Raw genomic sequence first — 22,045 nt, 5'->3', positions numbered from 1 at the left:
TGATTTTTTACAGAGAGGAAGGGAGAGAGATAGAGAGTTAGAAACATCGATGAGAGAGAGACATCGATCAGCTGCCTCCTGCACATCTCCTACTGGGGATGTGCCCACAACCCAGGTACATGCCCTTGACTGGAATCGAACCTGGGACCTTTCAGTCTGCAGGCCGATGCTCTATCCACTGAGCCAAACCGGTTTTGGCATAAGGTAGAAATTTAGATTATTAGTTTCAATCTTATTTTTAAATACAGGCATTTATTTACTGCTATTAGGTTTAACTGCATTCCACAAATTTCGGTAGGTTGTGTCTTTATTTTCATTTATTCTCAAATTATTTTCTAATTTCCCTTGGAATTTTTTATGACCCATTTATTTAAATTTTACATTTCTCCCCTGTATGTCATAGAAATTCAGAGGCATATGTTTTTTGTTGTTGCTGTTTGTTTTATTTCCAAGTTTTTGGATAAAAATTTTTAACAATATCCAAATTCTTTTATATGTAACAGAGTATTATTAACTACTAGTGGCCCAGTGCATGAATTTGTGCATGGGTGGGGTCCCTTGGTCTGGCCATCGATTGGGGCCGATCAGGGCCTGCCGGCCAGGGGGAAGAACTATGGGAAGTTGGCTGTGGGAGTGCACTGACCACCAGGGGGCAGCTCCTGTGTTAAGCATCTGTCCCCTGGTGGTCAGTGCTCATTATAGCTACCAGCCAGTCATCCAGTCATAATGGTCGAGGTTGCTTAGACTTTTCTAAATATACTAGAGTCCTGGTGCATGATCGGGGCAAGGGAGGGATGTGGGAGGTTGGCCAGCTGGAGAGGGACTGTGGGAGAGTTCCAGGGCATGTCTGGCCCATCTTGCTCAGTCCCGATGGGCTAGACCCCAGCAGCAAGCTAAACTACCAGTTGGAGCGTTTGCCCCCTGGTGGTCAGTGCACATCATAGCAAGAGGTTGAGCATCCTTAGCATATCATTAGCATACTAGAGGCCCGGTACACAAAATTTGTGCACAGGGGTGTGTCCCACAGCCCAGCCTGCACCCTCTACAATCTGGGACCCCTCGAGGGATGTCCGACTGCCTGTTTAGGCCCAATCCCGGTGACTGCCTGCCTGATTGCCCCTAACTGCTTCTGCCTACCAGCCTGATCACCCCCTAACCACTCCCCTGCCAGCCTGATGGATGCCTAACTGCTCCCCTGCCGGCCCGATTGCCCCTAACTGCCCTCCCTTGCCAGCCTGGTTGCCCCTAACTGCCCTCCCCTGCAGGCCTGGTTGCCCCCAACTGCCCTCCCTTTCAGGCCTTTCCCTTTCAACTGCCCTCCCCTGCAGGCCTGGTTTCCCCCACCTGCCCTCCCCTGCAGGCCTGGGAAGCCACTGTTCCCTGGGAAGTCAGAGATTGATCAGATCAACAAAGTGTTTAAGGACCTGGGGACCCTCAGTGAGAAAATATGGCCTGGCTACAATGATGGGCAATGGGGCTGGGGTGTCGGGCACAAACTCTCCTTTGGTCAGGGTGCTGCTCGGGGGTGCCCTCGCCCACTTTTTCCTCCACTTCTTCACTTTCCCCGGAATCTCAGTCAAATTATGACTCTGGAACAAGGAGGATGTGTGCTTGGTCTCTCGCTCATTTCTTCCTCACTCACTTCCTCAGCTGACTGTCCCGAGAAGTCCTGTGAGTTACTGCAGGTTCTTCCTCCTCCTCCCACCTCCCTCCTCCTTCCTTCTCCTCCGCCTCTTCCTCCTCAGAACCTGACCCTGGTTTTCATGAGGAGGACCCCCTGAGCTGGTTTTCCTCTTGTTGCTGCTATCTTGTAAGTCAGATAGCATGTCTTTCTCTTCTTTTACTGGCTTTCGGCTGCCTCCCAGCTCAAGACTCTCTCTCTCTCTCTCTCTCTCTCTCTCTCTCTCTCTCTCTCTCGGCGGCTCTGGGGGCTGCGGCTCTGGTGGCTGGCTTTTATTTTATAGTCGTAGTCCTCTCTAATGTTTGATGATGTTCAGAAACTTCCTTCTGCACCATGGCCTGTGCTCTCGCTTCCTTGCCAGTGGCTAGACAGTTCCTCTGTCTCCTGGCTTGTCCTCTCGCCATCTCTCTCCTCTTCTGATTGATTCTCTCACTCCCAGTGTGCTTTATCCGTTTCTCTCTCTCTCTCTCTCTCTCTTTCTCTCTCTCTCTCTCTCTCTCTCTCTATTCCTTCCTTCCTCCCTCCCTTCCTCCCTCCCTCCCTCCTTTCCTTCCCTCCCTCCTTCCTTCCTATCCTTCTCTCTCTCTCTTGTGTGATCTGTTTATTGAGCTGCTTCTTTATCTTTATCAATAATCTAAACTTCTTTAAATTATATTTTTTATTGTTGATAACATTACAGATATTTCCCATTTCCCCCCTTCACCCTCCTCCTCCCAGCTCTTACCCCCCCTCCCAGGTCTTCACTACCCTATTGCCTGGTATCCTGTTCTTTTCCATGTCCTTTCCCGTGCTCCTGCTCTTTCTTTTTCACTCTAGCGTGCTTGCCTGTTCTCCTTGGAGTCCTCCTTTCTGTAGGGCGAGTTCCTGATCCTTATCTCTATATGGTGGTTCCTCAGCTCCCCCTCCTCAAGGGACTCCTGCTTGGAACCTAGTCATCAGACTGTGACATTTAGAAGTACAAAATAATTAATTGAAGAAGTAGTGTTATTTTTTAAGCATTTTCTTTGCTTTCTCCTCTTGTTCCTTCCATCGTTTCTTTTCCTGAAGAATTTCATCTAAAGTTTTCACTTTCCAAGAGTCCTTTTCATCACCCATTTGACTTAAAACACCCAGCGCCACCGCTGCTCCCTTCTGGAGTCTCTCCATACCTTCTTCAATTTATAACTGGAAGTTTGCACCTTTTGACCACCTTCACCATTTACTCCAACCCCCTCCCCCAGCCCCTGGGAACCATCAATCTGTTCCCGGCATCCGTGAGCTTTTTAAAAAAATGTAACATATGAGATCATATGGTATTTGTCTTCCTCCATTGTATTTATCTTTATTTTTATTGATTTCAGAGAGGGAGAGAGAGAGAGAAACATCAATGATGAGAGGGAATCATGGATCGGCTGCCTCCTGCACACCCCACACTGGGGATCCAGCCCCCAACCCAGGCATGTGCCCTGACTAGGAATGAACCGTGACCACCTGGTTCATAGGTCGACACTCAACCACTGAGCCACGCCAGCTGGGCAAACTTATTTTATTTAGCATAATGCTCTCAGGGCCCACCAATGTTGCAAATGGCAGCTTTCATTCTTTTTTTTTTATGGCTGAATAATATTCCATGTGTACATACAGATATATCGCAGAGATATTGCAGGATTGTTTCCAGACCACTGCAATAAAATAAATATGGAAGTAAAACAAGTCACAAAATTGCTTTGCTGTCTAGTGAATATAAAGTTATATTGACACTATACTGTAGTCTATTAAGTGTATAAATAGCATTATGTCTAAAAACACGATGTACATACGTTAATTATAAAAAAAAATTTGTTAAAAAGATGCTATCATCTGAATCTTCAGCAAGTCGTAATCATGTGGCTGGTAGAGGGTTTTGCTTCAATGTTGATGAAAATGCAGTATCTGCAGAGTGAAATAAAGCGAAGTGCAATAAAATGAGGTATCCCTGGTCAGGGCACATGCCCAGGTTGCCAGCTCGATCCTCAGTGGGGGGCATGCAGAAGACATTCATATTTTAGCTATTGTACATAGTGCTATAATGAACATGGGGGTACATATATCTTTTTGAGTTTAGCATTTTCAATTCCACCCAGAAGTGGAATTCCTGGATCATATGATAGTTCTATTTTTATTTGAGGAACCTCCATACTCTTCCATAATGGTTGCACCAATTTACATCCCCACCAACAGTGCACAGTGTTTATTTTCTCCACATTCTCACCAACTTTTTTTTATTTCTTGTCTTTTTTGCTACTAGCCATTCTAACAATTGTGAGGGAATACCTCATGTGGATTTGATTTGTATGTTCCTGGTGATTAGTGATGTTGCGTATTGGTTTGTGTACCTGTTGGTAATCTGTATGTCTTTGGGAAAGTGTCTATTTAGATCTTCTACCTTTTTTCTTTCTCTCTCTTTCTTCCTTCCTTCCTTCCTTCCTTCCTTCCCTCCCTCCTTCCTTCCTTCCTTCCTTCCTTCCTTTTTTCTTAACCTTCACCTGAGGATATTTTTTCTATTGATTTTTCTCTCTTTCCTTTCTTTTTTTTTTTTTTTTTTTTTTTTTTTAAAGAGAGAGAGAGTGGAAGGGAGGGAGGAGGGGTAGAAAGAAAGAAACGTTGATGTGACAGACACACATCAATTGGCTGCCTCCTGCATGCACCCTGACCTGGACCAGGGATTGAACCTGCAACTGAGGTATGTACCCTTGACCCAGAATTGAATTTGAGACCTTTTGGTCCACAGGCCAATGCTCTAACCTCTGAGCCAAACCAGCCAGGGCCATTTTTAAAAATGTTTCTTTATTTCAGATAGAGGAACAGAGAGAGAGATAGAAACATCAATGATGAGAGAGAATCATCAACCGGCGGCTTCCTAATGGGGATTGAGCCCGCAACCTGGGCATGTGCCCTGACCTGGAATTGAACCAACAACCTCTCAGTACAGGGGACAATTTCCAACCAACTGAGCCATACCAGCCAGATGATCTGCCCATTTTTTAAAAATTCTCACCTGAGGATATGTTTTTCATTGATTCTAGAAAGACAGGAAGGGAGAGAGAGAGAGAGAGAGAGAGAGAGAGAGAGAGAGAGAGAGAGGAAGAGAGAGAAAGAGAGAGAGGTTGTCTTCCATAAGCACCTTGACTGGTAATTGAACCTAAAACCTAGGTATGTGCCCTGACTGAAAGTCAAACCTAGGACCCTTCCATGCACCAACTGAGTCATACCATCCAGGGCTCTGCTCATTTTTAAATTGGATTGTTCAGGGGTTTTGCTATTGAGTTGTATGTGTTTTTTTATATTTTTTGGATATTAATCCTTTATCATATATATTATTTACAAATATTTTCTTCCATTCAGTAGGTTGCCTTTTCATTTTTGTTAACTGTTTCCTTTACTGTGAGGAAGCTTTTTAGTTTTACTTAGTCCTACTTGTTTATTTTTTGTTATTGCCTTTGCTTTCAGAATCACCCAAAAAATCACCAAGACCCACGCCAAGGAGCTTATCACCAATGTTTTCTTCTAGGTGTTTTATGGTTTCAGGTCTTATGTACAAGTCTTCTGTACTTTATTTTTTAAAATTTTTATTGATTTCAGAGAAGAAGGGAGAGGGAGAGAGAGATAGGAACATCAATGATGAGAGAGAATCAATTACTGGCTGCCTCGTGCACGCCCCACCCCCTCTACTGGGAATCGAACTGGCAACCAGGGTTTGTGCCCTGACCAGGAATCAAACCGTGACCCCCTGGTTCATAGGTCAACACTCAACCACTGAGCCACACACGCCAGGCTGTTCAAGTTTTTAATCCATTTTGAGTTAAATTTTGCGTATGGTGTAAGATAGTGGCAGGTTTTTTTGTTTTTGTTTTTTTGCATGTTGTCCAATTTTTCCAACACTGTTCTTTTCCCATTGTATATTCTTGGTTCCTTTGATATGGTTGTGGGAGGCAGCGAGTACTGCTTTTACCTATGCTGCCATCTTGACTGGAACCCCCGACCTTTTCTGTTTTTAAATTTCTATTTTTTGTTTATTTCTACTATGACCTTAATTATTTCCTTTCTTCTTTTTACTTTGGGTTCTGTTTGTTCTTTTTTTAGTTCCTCTAGGTATAAAGATAGATTGTTTATTTGGAATATTTTTGGTTTCTTGAGACTTATATAGCTAGAACTTCCTTCTTAGAACTGCTTTTGCTCATCCTATAAAGTATGAAAAGTTGTTTTCATTTGTTTCAAGGTAGTTTTTGACTTGCTGTTTGATTTCCTTTTTTTATGCATTTGGTTGTTTAGTAGCATGTTGTTTAGTCTCTACATGTTTGTGTTTTATCTACTTTTCTTCCTATGGTTGATTTCTATTTTCATACCATTGTGGTCAGAAAATATGCTTGATATGATTTCAGTCTTCTTGTGTTTATTGAGGCTTGATTTGTGGCCTAATATGTGATCTATATTGGAGTCTATTCCATGTGCACTTGTAAAAAAATGTTTATTCTGCAATTGTGGGATGAAACATTGTATCAATGTCTATTAAGTTGACCTGGTCTAACCTGACATTTTAAGACCATTATTTCTTATTAATGTTCCGTCTGGATGATCTATATAAATGTGAGTTAGGTATTGCAATCCCATACTACAATGGTATTACTATGAATTTCTTTCTTTATGTCTATCAATAATTGCTTTATAGATTTAGATGCTCCTATGTTAGAAGCATAGAGATATTTACAGTTGTTATGTTCTCTTCTTAGATTTCTTCAATGTTGATTCTTTTATAATTATGTGGTATCCTTTTTGTCTTTTTTTTAACATGTTTTGTTTTAAAGTCTATTTTTTCTGATATGAGTATTGCTACTCCAACTTTCTTTTCCTTTCTAATGCATGCATGGAATATGTTTTCTCACTCATTGATTTTCAGTCTGTATTGTGTCTTTCTATGTGAAGTGGTTCTCTTATAAGCAGCGTATAGGTAGGTCGTGTTTCTATTTTATAAAATAATTTAATTTATTTTTCTTTTAATTATATTTATTGGGAAACAATGGTTAATAAGATATCTTCTCATGATTTGCTGGTTTTCTTTAGTGTTTTGTTTGGGTTCTTTCCTCTTTAGTTGTGTGTCTTTTGAGGTTTTTATATTTGGGATTACCATAAGGTTTATGGGTATTATTCTATATCTTATAGAAGTCTGTTTTAAATTAATAGGTTTTTAATTTGAATATATCCTATGAGGACTACATTTTTACTACCCAAACCTGTATCTCCTAACTACTTATTATAGTTTGAGTTGAGATTGACACTTTTTTCTTTTGAACTTCACAGTAGCTGTTGAAATGTGTGTGAGCCACTGTATTTATTAAATACTAGAGGCCCGATGCACAAAAATTTGTGCACTTGGGGGGGTCCCTCAGCCTGGCCTATGCCCTCTTGCAGTCTGGGACCCCTCAAAGGATGTCCACCTGCTGGCTTAGGCCCGCTCCCTGGGGGATCGGGCCCAGGCTGGCAGTCAGACATCCCTCTGGCAGCCCAGCAGCCCTCGGGGGATGTCCACTTGCCAGCAGGGAGCAGGCCTAAGCTGCAGTCGGACATTTTTAGCGCTGCTGAGGAGGTGGGAGAAGCTCCCACCACCACTGCTGTACTGGCAGCCATCAGCCTGACTTTTGGCTGGGCAGAGCTCCCCCTGTGGGAGTGCACTGACCACCAGGGGGAAGATCCTGCATTGAGCTTCTGCCACCTGGTGGTCAGTGTGTGTCACAGTGACCAGTCATTCCCAGTTGTTCTGCTGTTAGGGTCAGATTGCATATTACCCTTTTATTATATAGGATAGAGGCCTGGTGCATGGGTGGAGGCCGGCTGGTTTGCCCTGAAGGGTGTCCTGGATCAGGGTGGGGTTCCCGCTGGGGTGCCTGGCCAGCCTGGGTAAGGGGCTGATGGGTGTCTGCAGGCTGGCCACACCCCCTTCAGGGTTTTGGTCAGGGGTCCCCACTGGGGTGCCTGGGCAGCCTGGGTGAGGGGTTGATGGCTGTTTGCAGCCTGGTCACACCCCCTTCAGGCTGGTCAAGCCCCCAGCAACGGAAGTTCCCAGCCTCTCCTTTTTTTTCTTTTATTCTGGGAGTTATTTACCTTCTATAATTGAAACTTTGTTGCTTTCACTGAAGCTCAGAGCTGCCCGTGGCAGGCGGGAGGGAAGCCTCCTGCTCGCTCCAGCTCCGTGGCCACGGCCGGCTGAAAGCAGGTATCTGGGGTTTACTATAATTGAAACTTTGTTGCTTTGAGTGGAGCTCAGAGCCAGCTGAGGGAAAGCCTAGCCTCCTGCTCGATCCAACTCTGTGGCTGCCGGCCGCCATCTTGGTTGGGTTAATTTGCATATAGTCGCTCTGATTGGCCGGTGGGCGTGGCTTAAGGCGTAGCAAAGGTACGGTCAATTTGCATGTTTGTCTTTTATTAGTGTAGACTAGAGGCCCGCTGCACAAAAATTTGTGCACTCGGGGGGCGGGGGGAGGGGGTCCCCCAGCCTGGCCTGTGCCCTCTCGCAGTCTGGGACCCCTCACACCTGCTGGCTTAGGCCTGCTCCCGGGTGGCAGAGGGCAGGCCCAATCCCTAAGTGCAGCCCCTGGTCAGGCTCAGAGCAGGGCCGATTGGGGATTTGGGGCGCCGCCCCGTCATGCACAGAGCAGGGCGGATCGGGAGGTTGCGATGCCACCCTCAGTCACACTCAGGGTAGGGCCGATTGGGGGGTTGGGGCACCACCCCCTGTCACACTCAAGGCAGGGTCGATAGGGAAGTTGCGGCGCCACCCCCTGTCACTCACAGAGCAGGGCCCATTAGGGGTTTGGGGCGCTGCCCCCTGTCACTCACAGAGCAGGGCCCATCAGGGGGGTTGGGGCTCTGTACCCTGTCACACACAGAGCAGGGTCAATCAGGGGGTTGGGGAGCTCCCTCCTGTCATGCACAGAGCAGGGCCGATCAGGGGGTTGAGGAGCTCCCGCCTGTCACTCACAGAGTAGGGCCGATAGGGGAGTTGGGGCACCGCCCCCTGTCACACACAGAGCAGGGCGGATCAGGGGGTTGGGGCGCTGCACCCTGTCACACTCAGGGCAGGGCCAATGGGGAGGTTATGGCTCTACCCTGTCACACACAGAGCAGGGCCCGTGGGGCGGGGGGGCTTGGGGCGCCGCACCCTGTCACACACAGAGCAGGGCCGATCAGGGGGTTGGGGCACCGCACCCTGTCACACACAGAGCCACAGGGCGATCAGGGGGTTTGGTCGCTCCCCCCTATCAGGCACAGAGCAGGGCTGATCAGGGGGTTGGGGCGCCTTCCCCTGTCATGAACAGAGCAGGGCGGATAGGGAGGTTGTGCCCCGCCCTCTGTCACACACAGAGCTGCAGGGCGATCAGGGGGTTTGGGCGCTGCCCCCTGTCACGCTGATCCCGGTGCCAGGAGGCATATTACCCTTTTACTATATAGGATAGAGGCCTGGTGCATGGGTAGGGGCTGGCTGGTTTGCCCTGAAGGGTGTCCTGGATCAGGGTGGGGGTCCCCACTGGGGTGACTGGCCAGTCTGGGTGAGGGGCTGAGGGCTGTTTTCCAGCTGGCGAGTGACGAAAGCTCCCAACCGCTCCTTGTTTTCTTTTTCTTTTTTTTTTATTCTGGGCCAGCTTTAGTGCTGAGGCCTCGCTGCTGAAAACATGGATACAATGTTTCGGTCCGCCTGGCTTTCAGTCCGGCTGGTTTCTGGTGTTTTGTTTAGCTTCTTATTTGCAACATAGTACATAGTTTCTTAGAGTTGCAGCTAAGAGGCCGGCAAATGAGGCGGGGAACGTTGGAGTCCGCAGCAAGCAAGCCTCATGTTCGCTTCAGTGCCTGGCTGCTGGCCGCCATCTTGGCTGACAGTTAATTTGCATATACTCACTGATTAGCCAATAAAAAGGGTAGCGGTCGTACGCCAATTACCATGTTTCTCTTTTATTAGTGTAGATTATATAGCAGCGGTTCTCAACCTGTGGGTCATGACCATCGGAAAACACATATAGCATATCAGATATTTACATTACAATTCATAACAGTAGCGAAATTACAGTTATGAAGTAGCAACAAAAATAATTTTATGGTTGGAGGTCACCACAACATGAGTAACTATATTAAAGGGTCACGGCATTAGGAAGGTTGAGAACCACTGTTATATAGGATTATATTTGGTCTTCCCTACTCTTTCTGACACAGAGTTTCTAAAACCCTTGGAATTTCCTGTGATGAGAGGGATCATGTTTTCTCTTGCTATCTTAATGAGATGACTATTGGAACACTTAAGGATGGGGGCTGGTTGCTAGGAAAATCAACCATGTGATTAGAAGGTTGGCTCTTTTAGTCCCACCTGACTGACCTTCAGGGAGGGGAGAAGAGCAGGAGGTTGGTTTAATCACTAATGACCAATGATTTGGTCAATCATTCCTATGAAATGAAACCTTCATAAAAATCCAAAAGGACAAGGGCCTGAGAGCTTCTGGGCTGGTGAACATGTGCAGATGCAGAGTGGCACACTTGGAGAGGGCATGGAGCTTTCCCCAGGCCTTTCCCTATGCATCTCTTTCATGTGGCTCTTTCTAAGTTATATCCTTTTATAACAAACCAGTAATCCAGAAAGTAAAATGTGTTAAATGACAAAAATTAGACTGAGTAAACTTGGAAATCTAATTGGCTTTATTCAATGCTTCATGATTCAGGGAGCATCAAATCTAGCAAATAGAAAGGAGTGCTGAGGACTGTACAAAATCTAAGGTTTTTAAAGCAGGGTGGGGGGTGGAACAAAGAAGTAATAAATGAGAAAAAGAAATTATTTCAAGCAAGGTCACCTCCCTTTCAGGGACAAAAAGGGCTATTTAGGCAGAATAACTTACTGGTGCTAACCAGAAAATTCTAGGTTTGACTGGTTAAGATTATATTCCTGGGGAAGATTGAAACTGCTATTAAACAAAAATTTTAACTTCCAAAACTGAAAGTCTTTTTAAAGAAAAGGGTTTATTAGGCCATTACTAGCAAACAAACAAACAAACAATAAATAAATAAAGCTGATTTAGGGCATGGAGCATAAGCCATCACCAGCATGGCTAAATAGAAAAGACAAATGTGTCCATCATCTCCGAGTTTTGCAAGTGGTTTTGTACATCATGTACAGGGTAGAAAGATGTAAGCTATTCTGAAAAATTTACATTAGCTACAGACAAAGAGGATGGGAGAAGGTTAGGAAGGGCTTGTTCTAGGATAGGTCCAACAGAGTCCACAAAACTCATCCATAATAATAAAAGAGTAATATGCTAATTAGACCAGATGTCCTTCCTTCCAGACAAAGCCTCAGTGGGTGGGGGCTGCAGCAGAGGCAACAGAGGCCCCCGGCCGTGACAGCGGCAGCAGGTGGGGGCCGGGGCCAAGGCCCTTGCATGAATTTTGTGCATCGGACCTCTAGTCTATAATAATAAAAGCGTAATCTGCAAATTGACTGAATGACCAAACAGTAGAACCACCATCTGGACGACCTTCCGGATGACCACGCTATGACACCCACTGGTGCCAGGCCAGCCAAGGCGAGTGCTATGCGATTGGTCAGGGATCCGGCCATCGCCCCATGATTGCCTTGCAGAGGGAGGCCCAGGCCACTGACTGGTGGGGCAATTGATCAATCTGGGGGCTCCACTATTGCCCCAAAGAGGGAAGCCCAGGCCACCGACTGGTGGGCTGCGGTGGGTGGGTGGGACCTCCCTCTGCGGGGTGCATGATTGCCCTGCAGAGGGAGTCCTAGACCACTGGCCAGTGGGGTGATCAATCGGGGGGGCTCCATAATTGCCCCAAAGAGGGAGACCCAGGCTACCCCCTCGGTGGTGATGCGGCAGGTGGGCAGAATCTACCTCTCTGGGGCGATTGATTGCGGGGCTCCCAGACTGTGAGAGGGCACAGGCCGAACTGAGGAACCCCCTGCCCCCACAGTGCACAAATTTCATGCACTGGGCCTCTAGTGTGTAAATAAGAAGTCAGGGCTCCTAGAGTTCTGGGGTTCCACAGAACATGGCTAACTATTCTCTCTCTCATTCTCCAGTCACTGTAATTTTAATGTAGAACATAGCGCTTGCAATCCGGGTATGTGCCCTGACCAGGAATAAAAACCATAGACCTTTTTTTTAGATCCTCACCCGAGGATATTTTTTTTTTTTTTTTTAGAGAGAGAGTGTAAAGGAGGGAGTGAGGGAGAGAAAGAGAGAGAGAGAAACATTGATGTTGCCTCCCAAACACACCCTGACCCAGGCCAGGAATGGAGCCTGCAACCGAGGTACATGCTCTTTACCGGGTATGGTACAGGGACCCTTGGATCCACAGGCTGATACTCTAACCACTGAGCAAAATTGGTGAGGGCCAAAAACATCAACCTTTTGATGCATGGGATGAGTCTCAACCAACTAAGCCACATTGGCCAAGGTCCTGTTGTTTCTTTTTGTTGTTGCTGTTAATCCTCACATGAGGATACTTTTTCCATTGGTTTTTAGGGAGAGTGGGAGGGAGGATGGGAGGGGGGAAGAGGGAGCAGAGAGAAACATCAGTTCATTGATTGTTTGCTTCCCATACACGACCCAACCGGACCAGAGATCAAATCCATAACCCAGGTACATGCCTTTGGCCAGCAATCAAACCAGTGACCCTCCAGTGCATGGCCCAATGCTCTAATCCTTTCTATTTTTTTTTCTCTCCCTCCCTCCCTCGCTCCCTCCCCCTCTTCCTCTCTTCCTTTCTCTTTCTCTCCTTTCCTCCCTTCCTTTCTTCCTTCCTCACTCTTGTTCCTCCAAAGCCCACAAGCCACCTTTTAAAAAACATGTTACTTTATTGCCCTAACTGGTTTTGCTCAGTGGATAGAGCCCCGGCCTGTAGACTGAAGAGTCCCGGGTTTGATTCTGGTCAGGGGCACATGCCCGGGTTGCAGGCTGGATCCCCAGTAGGGAGCATGCAGGAGGCAGCCTATCAATGCTTCTCTCTCATCATTGATGTTTCTATCTCTCTCTCCCTCTCCGTTCCTCTTTGAAATCAATAAAAAATATTATTTTATTGATGTTAGAGAGGAAGGGAGAGGGACAGAGAAGAAGCATCAATTGGTTGCCTCCTGTACACGCCCTGACCAGGGATCAAACCCACAACCTGCATATGTGCCCTGACCGGGAATTGAACCACAACCCTTCAGTGTGTGGGATGACACTCCAACCAATGGAGTCACACTGGCCGGGGCTGTTGTTTCTTTTTAACAAATGTTTCTGTGAATTATGTGACCCGCTCTAGCAAATTAATCAAAACCAGAGAGGCATTTGTTGGAACCTCCAATCTACACTTGGTTGGTCAGAAGCACAGCAACTGGCATGTGAAGTATGTGTGTTGGGTGGGGGCATTCTTATAGGACTGAGCCCTTAACCTGTGGGATTTGACACTATCTCCAGGTAGATAGTGTTAGAATTGAATTAAATTGTAGGATAACAAGCTAGAATTGCTTGTTGGTGTATAGAAACCCTGCTCCCCAAAGAGTATGGGAATTGGGTGCAGAACCCTTTAATAAGTAAATATGAGGTTTAGTCCAGGCAATCTATATCTAAGGCTTGACCAATGCAGCAGCACCCTCCCTCCCTGAACAGGGACCCAGCAACCACATAGACTTAAGCCAGCACTTCAGTAGTAATGCACTTGCGGATGCACACAAGCTACCAGCACTGCTTCCATAATTAGAATTCATTTGCCCAGCTATTGACCAGGTTTGGAAAAGCTATTTCCCAGGCACCTTGTTTCCACCAATGAGGGTGGCACTGTGTCAAGAATTTAGAAAGAAGCAGAAGAGCTGGTCATTAGCAGGCAAGTCAAACATGAAACACTGGAAGAAATCAGATGGAGACTGACTTCAAAGAAAACTCAGTATTGCCTGATAAATTTTGTTATTTTATTGTACCATGGCTAGCCTTCATGCCATGAAAATATAGCCATTCTAACAATGTCACTCTTACTGAACTCCAGGTGATAGCTGGCATGAGAGATGATAGAAATGACATTGAACTTAAAGGAAAACACCATACTGTACAACATCCTCATCAAAACAAAATATAATACTAAGTGTATTTGAAGCAAAGTTCACAAAGCCATGTAAAATCAAACTAAATAGCTGGCATTCCATAAAAAAGAGCTTTCCTTTTTTACTCCCTTGTCTCTTGTTTAAGGATTTTTATTTACTTAATGGGTTATAATCAATTTCATAAATTATTGATGACAGAGGGAAAATAATTGTTTCAAGTAGTTTTTAAACACTCTAATTGTATAATTAGAAGGGATCTACTCTAAAATAGGGACTGGCAAACTTTTTCTGTAAAGGACCAGATAATATATAGAGTCAAACCTCATAATTTGTGGATTTCCATATTTATAGACTTACCCACTTGCTAACATTTATTGGTAATCTCAAAGTCAATATTCACAGCACTTTTGTGGTCATTCATGGAGTGATAAAAAAATGAGTCCCCTGACTCACATTTCTCAGCTGAACTCAAGGCAACCCTCTGCCTTATTTAGGCTCTTATACTATAAACAAGTGTCTTTTTTCACAGTCTATTTAGTACCATGTTTTCTCACTTTTGTGCCTTTTATTGGTGACCCTGCTATTTAAAATGCCCCCAAGCATAGAGTTAAAGTGATGTCTAGTGCTCCTAAGCACAAGAAGGCTGTAATGTGCCTTACAGAGAAAATATGTTAGGTAAGCTTCATTCAGGCATAACTATAGTGCTGTTGGTCGTGAGTTCAATGTTAAAATAAAAAAATCTATGAGAAGAGTGTGTAAAAAGAAACACATAAAACAGGTTATGTATTGATGAAAATGTTGTGACTAGATGCTTGCAGGAAACTAACTCTGTGTTTCCCTAAGATCAGTGGCTCACTAATTCAGTGTTTACAACAACTTTATAAAATACTAGAATCCGTGTACTGGTGGGGTCCCTTGGCCTGGCCTGCGGGATCGGGCCAAAACCAGCTCCCCAACATCCCCTGAGGGGTCCCGGGTTGCGAGAGGGCGCAGGCGAGGCCGAGGGACCCCACTGGGGGCTGGGGAGTGTGAGAGTGAACCAGCGATCTTTCTGTCAAAGAAAGGAGCTCACTGCCATCTTAGGTCCTGCCATTTTGATATGACCTTCAGATTCTTTCAGGGGGCTGCCATCTTAGGTTCTGTGATTTTGACATGACCTTCAGGCTCTCAGGGGGCCACCATCTTAGGCTTTGCCTTACCTTCCCCTTCCTCTGAATTAGCCAATCGCATAATAATGGGAATCTGAGCTCTGAACCCTGACCAATCAGGTCAGAGTTCAGAGTGAGGAGCAGGGCAGACCCCGCATCAGGAAATAAAACCAGAACAGACTTCCCATTCAGTGTGCTTTTGCCCATGATTTGCAGGCAGGAGCACCCTTCTGCACAAAAGTAAATTTGCCTTGCCGATTCAGTTTCGAGTGTTTGTCTCATTCCTAGGACATCATTGAGAGCATTTCTAACAGGAGGGACAATGGGAGGGCTCCAGGGCATGTCTGGCCTGCCTCATCCAGTCCTGATCTGCCCGATCCTACCTGTTGGAGCGTCTGCCCCCTGGTGGTCAGTGCACATCATAGTAACTGGCAGAGGGTAGAAGGTGGGAGGAATAATTAGCATATTAGGTTTTTATATATATAGATTAAAAAAAACCCAAAACTTAGTCTAGGGCTTCTTAAATCTTCCCAACAAAATCCGCTTAATACTAAGAAAGAGGGAACACCCACTCATGGGAATCTGGGGCAGAAGAAAATCAACTGCTGCATAGCAGGAATTACCTTTGAAAACTTATTTTTAAAGTTATGCTTATTCACATTCTTCCCTATGATGAACCTGTGATTAAATGTAAAACAAATACATAATTATCCAGAAATATCAGGTTTTTTCCCCTCCCCACTAAATCCATCAGTAAAGTTTATGCTTCTAGATGCAACATTCTTTTCTCTATTTGTGGAGAGTGAGGCTCTGGGTCACATCCATCATCCAGATAGCCATCCTGCCACAGTTCTGCAAGATTACATCAGAAGCGCACATACTCACCACACAATCAGGTGGGCTGTTTCTCAGACTCACACACCATGGTCTGCAGAGGAAAACAAATCTATCGAAACCACGCCACATAAATGTTCAGAATCAATTACAGGTTCACCAAAACACAATCCCCTGTACTCAGTCCCATTATCTCAGAGGCCCTCCTGCCCCCACCCCAGCATTCCGTTCTACACAGCCCCACACACAGTCATAAAATCTCCACAAACCACATTCCCATCCCGCCATCGCAACCTCTCAAACACACACCAGCTACATCTGTGGAAAAAAGTCGCACCCAGAATCACCGCAAAGACAGACACACAGCGCCGGCTTGGTCACTCACAGAACGCCCCCGCTGGCCCGACTACGCGCTACCCCGCTTTAAGGAGCCTGCGGCAACTTAGGAAACATCCAGGACCCCCACCCTTGCTGGGGCGCGAGGGGATCTCTGCTCACTTAACCCGAGGGCGGGACTGAAGCTCCACCTCCTGGGGTTGGCCACGCCTGCGCATTTAGTGCTGAGCCGAAGCTCCCAGCAACCCCTGCGTGCGGCCCCTTAGGCCTCGGGCTGCCCCGCGCTCGCTTCACTGTGAAAACGGTTCGGAGTCCAGGTGAGCAGTCCTGGCGGGAGCGTTAGCTCTGGCCAGCGTAGGGAAGGCGCTGCAGCCCGCGGGGAGAGCAAAGGCGCGGCTTCACCGCAGAGCGTTGGGAGCTCCGCACGCCTGGCGGAGTGTGCGTGAGAACCGCGGTGGCGGAACTGTGTGTGAGTGGGTGGCGGCGCGGGCCAGGTGTGGCACCAGGACGATGTGCAGTAGTGAGTCCGCAACTAGTGGGCGATGGTGTTTGTGTGACTGAATTGGGTGAAGGTTCTTGTGTGACGGAGATGGCCGTGGACTGTGTGACTACGATCCTTAACGTCACAGCTGAATCTCTGCCCTCTAGCTGCACCAGCCCAGCTGCAGAGAAATGGCCCCAGTCGTGGAAAGATTTCCAGCAAAAGACCCGATCTTGGGATAAGAATGTTGGAAGTGAACGTGTCACTCTGGCTGACCCTGGGCGTAATCCCACCGCACTTCATCCTCAGGAGCGCGCGTGCGCGCGGACACACTCACACACACAGCTCTGAGGGGTCCAACTGCAGGTTTCAGAACCACGGAGTTCTCTCCAGGACACTGCTGTGAAGTTTCCATCCCTGGCCTGGCCTTCCTCTAATGTCAACAGTACTCACCCTCTTACCTCACTCTGAATTTGTGTGGATGGTGGGGACTGGTGTGGTTGTGATTTGCCCTGATTTAGCCAGACTGGGCTGGGATCCAAGAAAAGCCTGTTTTAAGATTACCTACTTCCCCAGTCCTATCAATTCTAAGAAAAGGGCTCTGAGGATAAGGAGGAGGAATGAATTTCTATTGCCCATTTAAAATTCAAGGTCAAGGTTCCTGGGTATTTCCTCTTGTTCTGTGAGATGTATTTTTGTTAGGACATGGGAATATTTACTTCCTTCTTAAATGACCTGTCCATTGAATTGATACCTATGTCCCCTCCCTAGTGCCTATATGCACATATTCATTTGGCAGATAATTGCCATTAATTTTCTTTTTATAACTCTTTGTAAAACTCTTAGAACAGTGCCTGATACTTCATAAGTACGTAATAAACATTTGCTATTTGTTGTTATGTGATAATTTGGGGCAGTTCCCTGTCCACTCCAATAGATCAGGAAAAATTAAAATATCAAGCTAATTTTGTTGGGCACTTTCTAGTTTTAAAAAATGAGATGCTCAAATGGTCTAGAACAGGAATTCTTAACCAGAGATAATTTGATCAGTTTGGGGCTTTCAGGGAACCAGAAACCCCTCGAAATAGTATGTAAAAAATTGTATATATTTGTTAATGTGCCATTTTTCTGAGAGAAAGTTTATAATTTAATGAGATTATCAAAAATGACCCAGAAAGATTCAGATCCACTGGTCTAGAATCAGAGTAATGATATATGAGAATGTTCTTTGAGATAATCTTATATATATTAGTGCCTAACAATTGAAAATTATTAAATAAATCACACTCCATTCATTTCACAGGCCTATAGACTCACATTTCTCCCCAACTCTGTTTTTTATTTTATTTTTATGGAAATAGTTTAATTTTTGTTTCTGATGATAAAATTAATGCAGGTTTAGTGTAGAAAGGAAAAAATATAGAGACCTAAGAACTTTTTTTAAAAAAAAAAACATTTTTTATTAATTTTAGAGAGGAAGGGAGAGGAAAGAGAGAAACATCAATGATAAGAAAGAATCATTGATTGGTTGCCTCCTTCACAGCCCCTACTGGGGATTGAGCCCACAACCCTGGCATGTGCCCTTGACTAGAATCGAACCTGGGACCTTTCTGTCTGGTGGCCGATGCTCTATCCACCAAGCCAAAGCAAGTCAAACCGGTCAGGGCAAGACCTAAGAACTTTTAAAGAACATTTAAATTGCCCATAGTCCCACCATCCAGAGTTAATGAATATTACTATTTTGATGTTTGTCTTTCCAAATATTTTTCTGTGTACCTGTTGACTTTGCAAAATAGAATCACAAAAACTGATTATTTAAGGAGATAAAGACTCTCCAACACTTCAAAAAAGGAACCCAGTGCAGTCATAAAATTTATTATATTTCTATGCCTGTATAGAGTAAAAGGAAGTGCAGTGGTTCCCCTCTAATATGAAAAGTCTTTCAAGAATTTACACCTTATGGCAACAAATTATCAAGATAACCTTTTAGAATTAGAGACTTTTTTTTAATGGTTCAAGGTTACGTCTAAGTACAGATTTACAATAACGTGAGAAAAAGTGATAGTAGTGATATATTCAGACATGTTATACAGAAGAACTTGGTCAAATATTTCTATGTTCAGTATGACACCTTATCAAATAAAATTTCTTTAGTTTTATAATGCCAAATGCTATTTCTTGGAGATGCTAGGGATGGAGAGCAAGAGGGGCTTTGCGCCGTTTCTTCATTTTTGTGGATTTTTTTGCTAATATTATTAATTAAGAAAAATTACATTCTCAAGCCTAGTTTTAAAATTTGTTGTAAAGAGCAATCTTGGAAAATCTCAAAAAGTTTACTATAAGACAAAAAGAGATGGGTATCCTAGTATTAAAGTTACTAAAGAAAATTAGTACAGATAACAAACATTTTAAATTAAATATTATTTAAGATGTTTTCTTTAATAGAATAAGGGGCATGTAATGTTTTTTATTTTATTAAGTGCTTATAATAAGCTATTTTAAGTATATGTATTTTATTTTTACTTTTAAAGACTTTTATTGATTGAGTTTAGAGAGAGAAGAGATTGATTTGTTGTTTCACTTATTTATGCATTCATTTGGTTGATTCTTGTATGTGCTCTGACCAGGGATTGAACTCAAAAGCTTGGCATATCAGGACAATACTCTAACCAACTGAGCTACCCGGCCAGGGCTATATGTATTTTATATGTATTATATTAGCATTAATAACATCCCTGTAAGATAGATACTGTTATTCTCCCCATAGTTTAGACGGAAACAGGCACTGAAAATTAAGTAACATGTCCAAAGTGAGACAGGCTAGTAAGCCAGGACAAAGCTGAATAGGGAAACTGGGACATATCGTTAAACAACAGTTTGCAGCCATCTAGAACAGCGGTTCTCAACCTGTGGGTCGCGACCCCTTTGAGGGTCAAAAGACCCTTTCACAGGGGTCACCTAAGACCATCGGAAAACACAAATATAATTACATATTGTTTTTGTGATTAATCACTATGCTTTAATTATGTTCAATTTGTAACGATGAAAATACATCCTGCATATCAGATATTTACATGACAATTCATAACAGTAGCAAAATTACAGTTATGAAGTATCAACGAAAATAATTTTATGGTTGGGGGTCACCACAACATGAGGAACTGTATTTAAAGGGTCGTGGCATTTAGGAAGGTTGAGAACCACTGATCTAGAATATCTCGATGCCAAGCAGTTTGTGGCTTCTAGTAAATCCTATCTTCCGTAAGCCAGGGACACTTGAGAATAAATGGTTTGCATTCTTCCCACCAGAGAGAGGGTAAATAGCTTAAATCACCGTCCTTGGGGAGACAGACAGCAGAAATCCAATTAGTGCCATTTGCCAACTATAGCCAAGAACAGATGAAGTTAGGAGAATAAACCTCATTTTGGTACATCAGCATAGAATTGATGAATATTCTATTGAGATCCTTCCCTAAGACCTCCTCGACACAGCGAGCCCTCAAAACCAAGGTCCCAGCTCCCTCCCAGGAGCACACCCCTTACCTCCCCCACCTTTTCCCCACAGCCATGCATTTCCTGCACTCTAAGGGACCGCAGGAGGGTTGTAACCAGGAGAGCAATGGGTAGCAGCAATTCATCCCGGGTAACCCCGCCCCCCCCTCCCAACCTGTCCCCAAGATCCCCTTTTCTCTGACTTTTTGTTTTATTAATCCTCACCTGAGGACACTTTGATTGTTAGAGAGAGTGGAAGGGAAGGGGAGAGACACAGAGAGAGAGAAACATCCATGCAAAAGAGAAACATCCATTGGTTGCCTCCTGCATGTATCCTGACCAGGGCTTAGGATCCAGTGTGCAACCCAGGTACATGCCCTTGACTGGAATCAAACCTGGACCCTTCAGCCCGTGGGCCGATGTTCTACCCACTGAGCCAAACCATCAAGGGCTTCTCTAACTTCTTAGTGAGCCAAAGCAGCCCAGCCTAGGCTCATGTCCTTGTTTCACCATCCCCAGCTTTAATATACATCCTCTAAAATTCACCTGGACTTATGTTGTGAAATTTTTCCTGCACAAAGTCAAGAACCCACACACTACTGGCTGGCCGTAGGCAGATCCATTCAGGGCCAGGTCCCCTTTCCAGTAACAAATATCTCCAAGTTGATAATTGTCAGAGCTTAGATTCGTGTCCTGGATCCTGAAAACAAAGCCTGTGTTTTTCATATATGAGAGTCAGCCACCTCCCAACATTGTGTCTATTTTTAGTCTGCCTGTCATACTTGGCAATTTATTGTGGGTATTTTCCTTCATTAATTAATATGAACCAATATCATCATCATTAATATTTCACAATATGCCATTCTATAGAGGAACATTATTTAGGTTTGTTGCCTATATTAGGTATTCTGACTTTTGGTTATAAATTATTCTTTGATGAACTTCCTTACATATATCTCTTTGTATACTTTTACAAATATTTCCTAAGGATAAATTCCTAGAAATGGAATTTCTAGGTTGAATTATCAGACATGTGTAATGTACAATATGCCAGATCCTTTGCTAGTACTTGGGGAAAAATACAGTGACTAAAGTGACATGGTTGCTATTCTTGCATTGCTTACTATTTATGAAGGTGGATAAACCTCAATAGGAATAAGATAAGTGTGATAAAGGTCATTGAAGAAGTCAGGGGAAAGGGGAGTTGACTCTAGCTGAAGCCCCTACCCTGGAGGTTTCCAGGCACTGATTTGCTCCTTCAGCTCAAGTGTCTGGAACTACTTGGAGAACCCAGTGGCTCAGAAACAAACTCCTCCAGGTAGACAATGACCTCTTGGTGCACTTGAAAGGCAGAGGAACCAACAACATCCTGTACTGACTGACCATAGCATTTTGTCTTGGGGGCACTGTCTACAGCCTGTATTGCTTTGGGTGGGCTTTCTTCCCAGCGTTGGGGGAGGGAGGGCAGTTAGGAACAACCAGGCAGGTGAGCGATTAAGAAGTGAGACCATGAAGACTGTAGGACCTGAGGGACTTGAACAAGCATCAATGAGTGTGCTGAGTTCTTGGGGAAAAAAAACAAACCAAAAAAAAGCAAAACAAATAAAAGTCAGATGGCATGGCTTGGAAGATTCTGAGGAGATATCATCTGATTTTAGCATGCACTGCAGATTGTGATCAAATAATATCAAAACCCTGTGGGGGCTGGGTGCAAAATTGAAGGGATTAAGAAGTACAAATTGCTACAGCATAGGGAATCCTATATAATAAAGAGGTAATATGCAAATTAACCCTCACATCCTCACAAAGATGGCTGCCTACGACCAGGCTGGCAAGAGTTTAGTGAGGGACGACCAAATGACTGAACAAGCAGGCTGTGTGGGGTGACCAGGCCGGCAGGGGGGGGTAGTTGGGGGCGACCAGGCCAGCAGGGGGGGGAGGCAGTTAGGGGCAACCAGGCCCCCAGAGGAAGGCAGTGGGGGCAA

The 22,045-nt window shown here is 44.8% G+C and overlaps 1 protein-coding gene, 1 long non-coding RNA gene and 1 pseudogene across 5 annotated transcripts in view; 1 reads left to right on the top strand and 2 right to left on the bottom strand.

The window, feature by feature from the left end:
* Window positions 1-1,388: 1,388 nt before the first annotated feature.
* Window positions 1,389-2,776, bottom strand: LOC102434316 (annotated as a pseudogene).
* Window positions 2,777-15,543: 12,767 nt separating this feature from the next.
* LOC102434108 lies at window positions 15,544-16,196 on the bottom strand. Its single transcript, XR_002831652.1, has 3 exons — window positions 16,137-16,196; window positions 15,803-15,845; window positions 15,544-15,595 (listed from the first exon to the last, which is right to left on the bottom strand). It is a non-coding gene; the product is annotated as an uncharacterized LOC102434108 (long non-coding RNA).
* Window positions 16,197-16,325: 129 nt separating this feature from the next.
* Window positions 16,326-22,045, top strand: part of LOC102433796 (zinc finger protein 82 homolog) — a 61,698-nt gene continuing 55,978 nt past the window's right edge. For 2 of the 4 annotated variants that reach the window (XM_023762374.1, XM_006098604.3), the window contains exon 1: window positions 16,326-16,404. The gene's annotated coding sequence lies outside the window, so the exon portion shown is untranslated. Of the gene's footprint in view, window positions 16,405-16,735; window positions 17,014-22,045 lie in introns of all 4 variants that reach the window. The other 2 variants (XM_014464229.2, XM_014464231.2) reach the window with 2 other exon arrangements.

Source organism: Myotis lucifugus, unplaced genomic scaffold (assembly GCF_000147115.1).
Source record: "Myotis lucifugus unplaced genomic scaffold, Myoluc2.0 scaffold_244, whole genome shotgun sequence".
Taxonomy (NCBI): domain Eukaryota; kingdom Metazoa; phylum Chordata; class Mammalia; order Chiroptera; family Vespertilionidae; genus Myotis; species Myotis lucifugus.
Note: the sequence above shows the minus strand (reverse complement) of the source record. Positions and strands in the feature narration are given on the sequence as shown.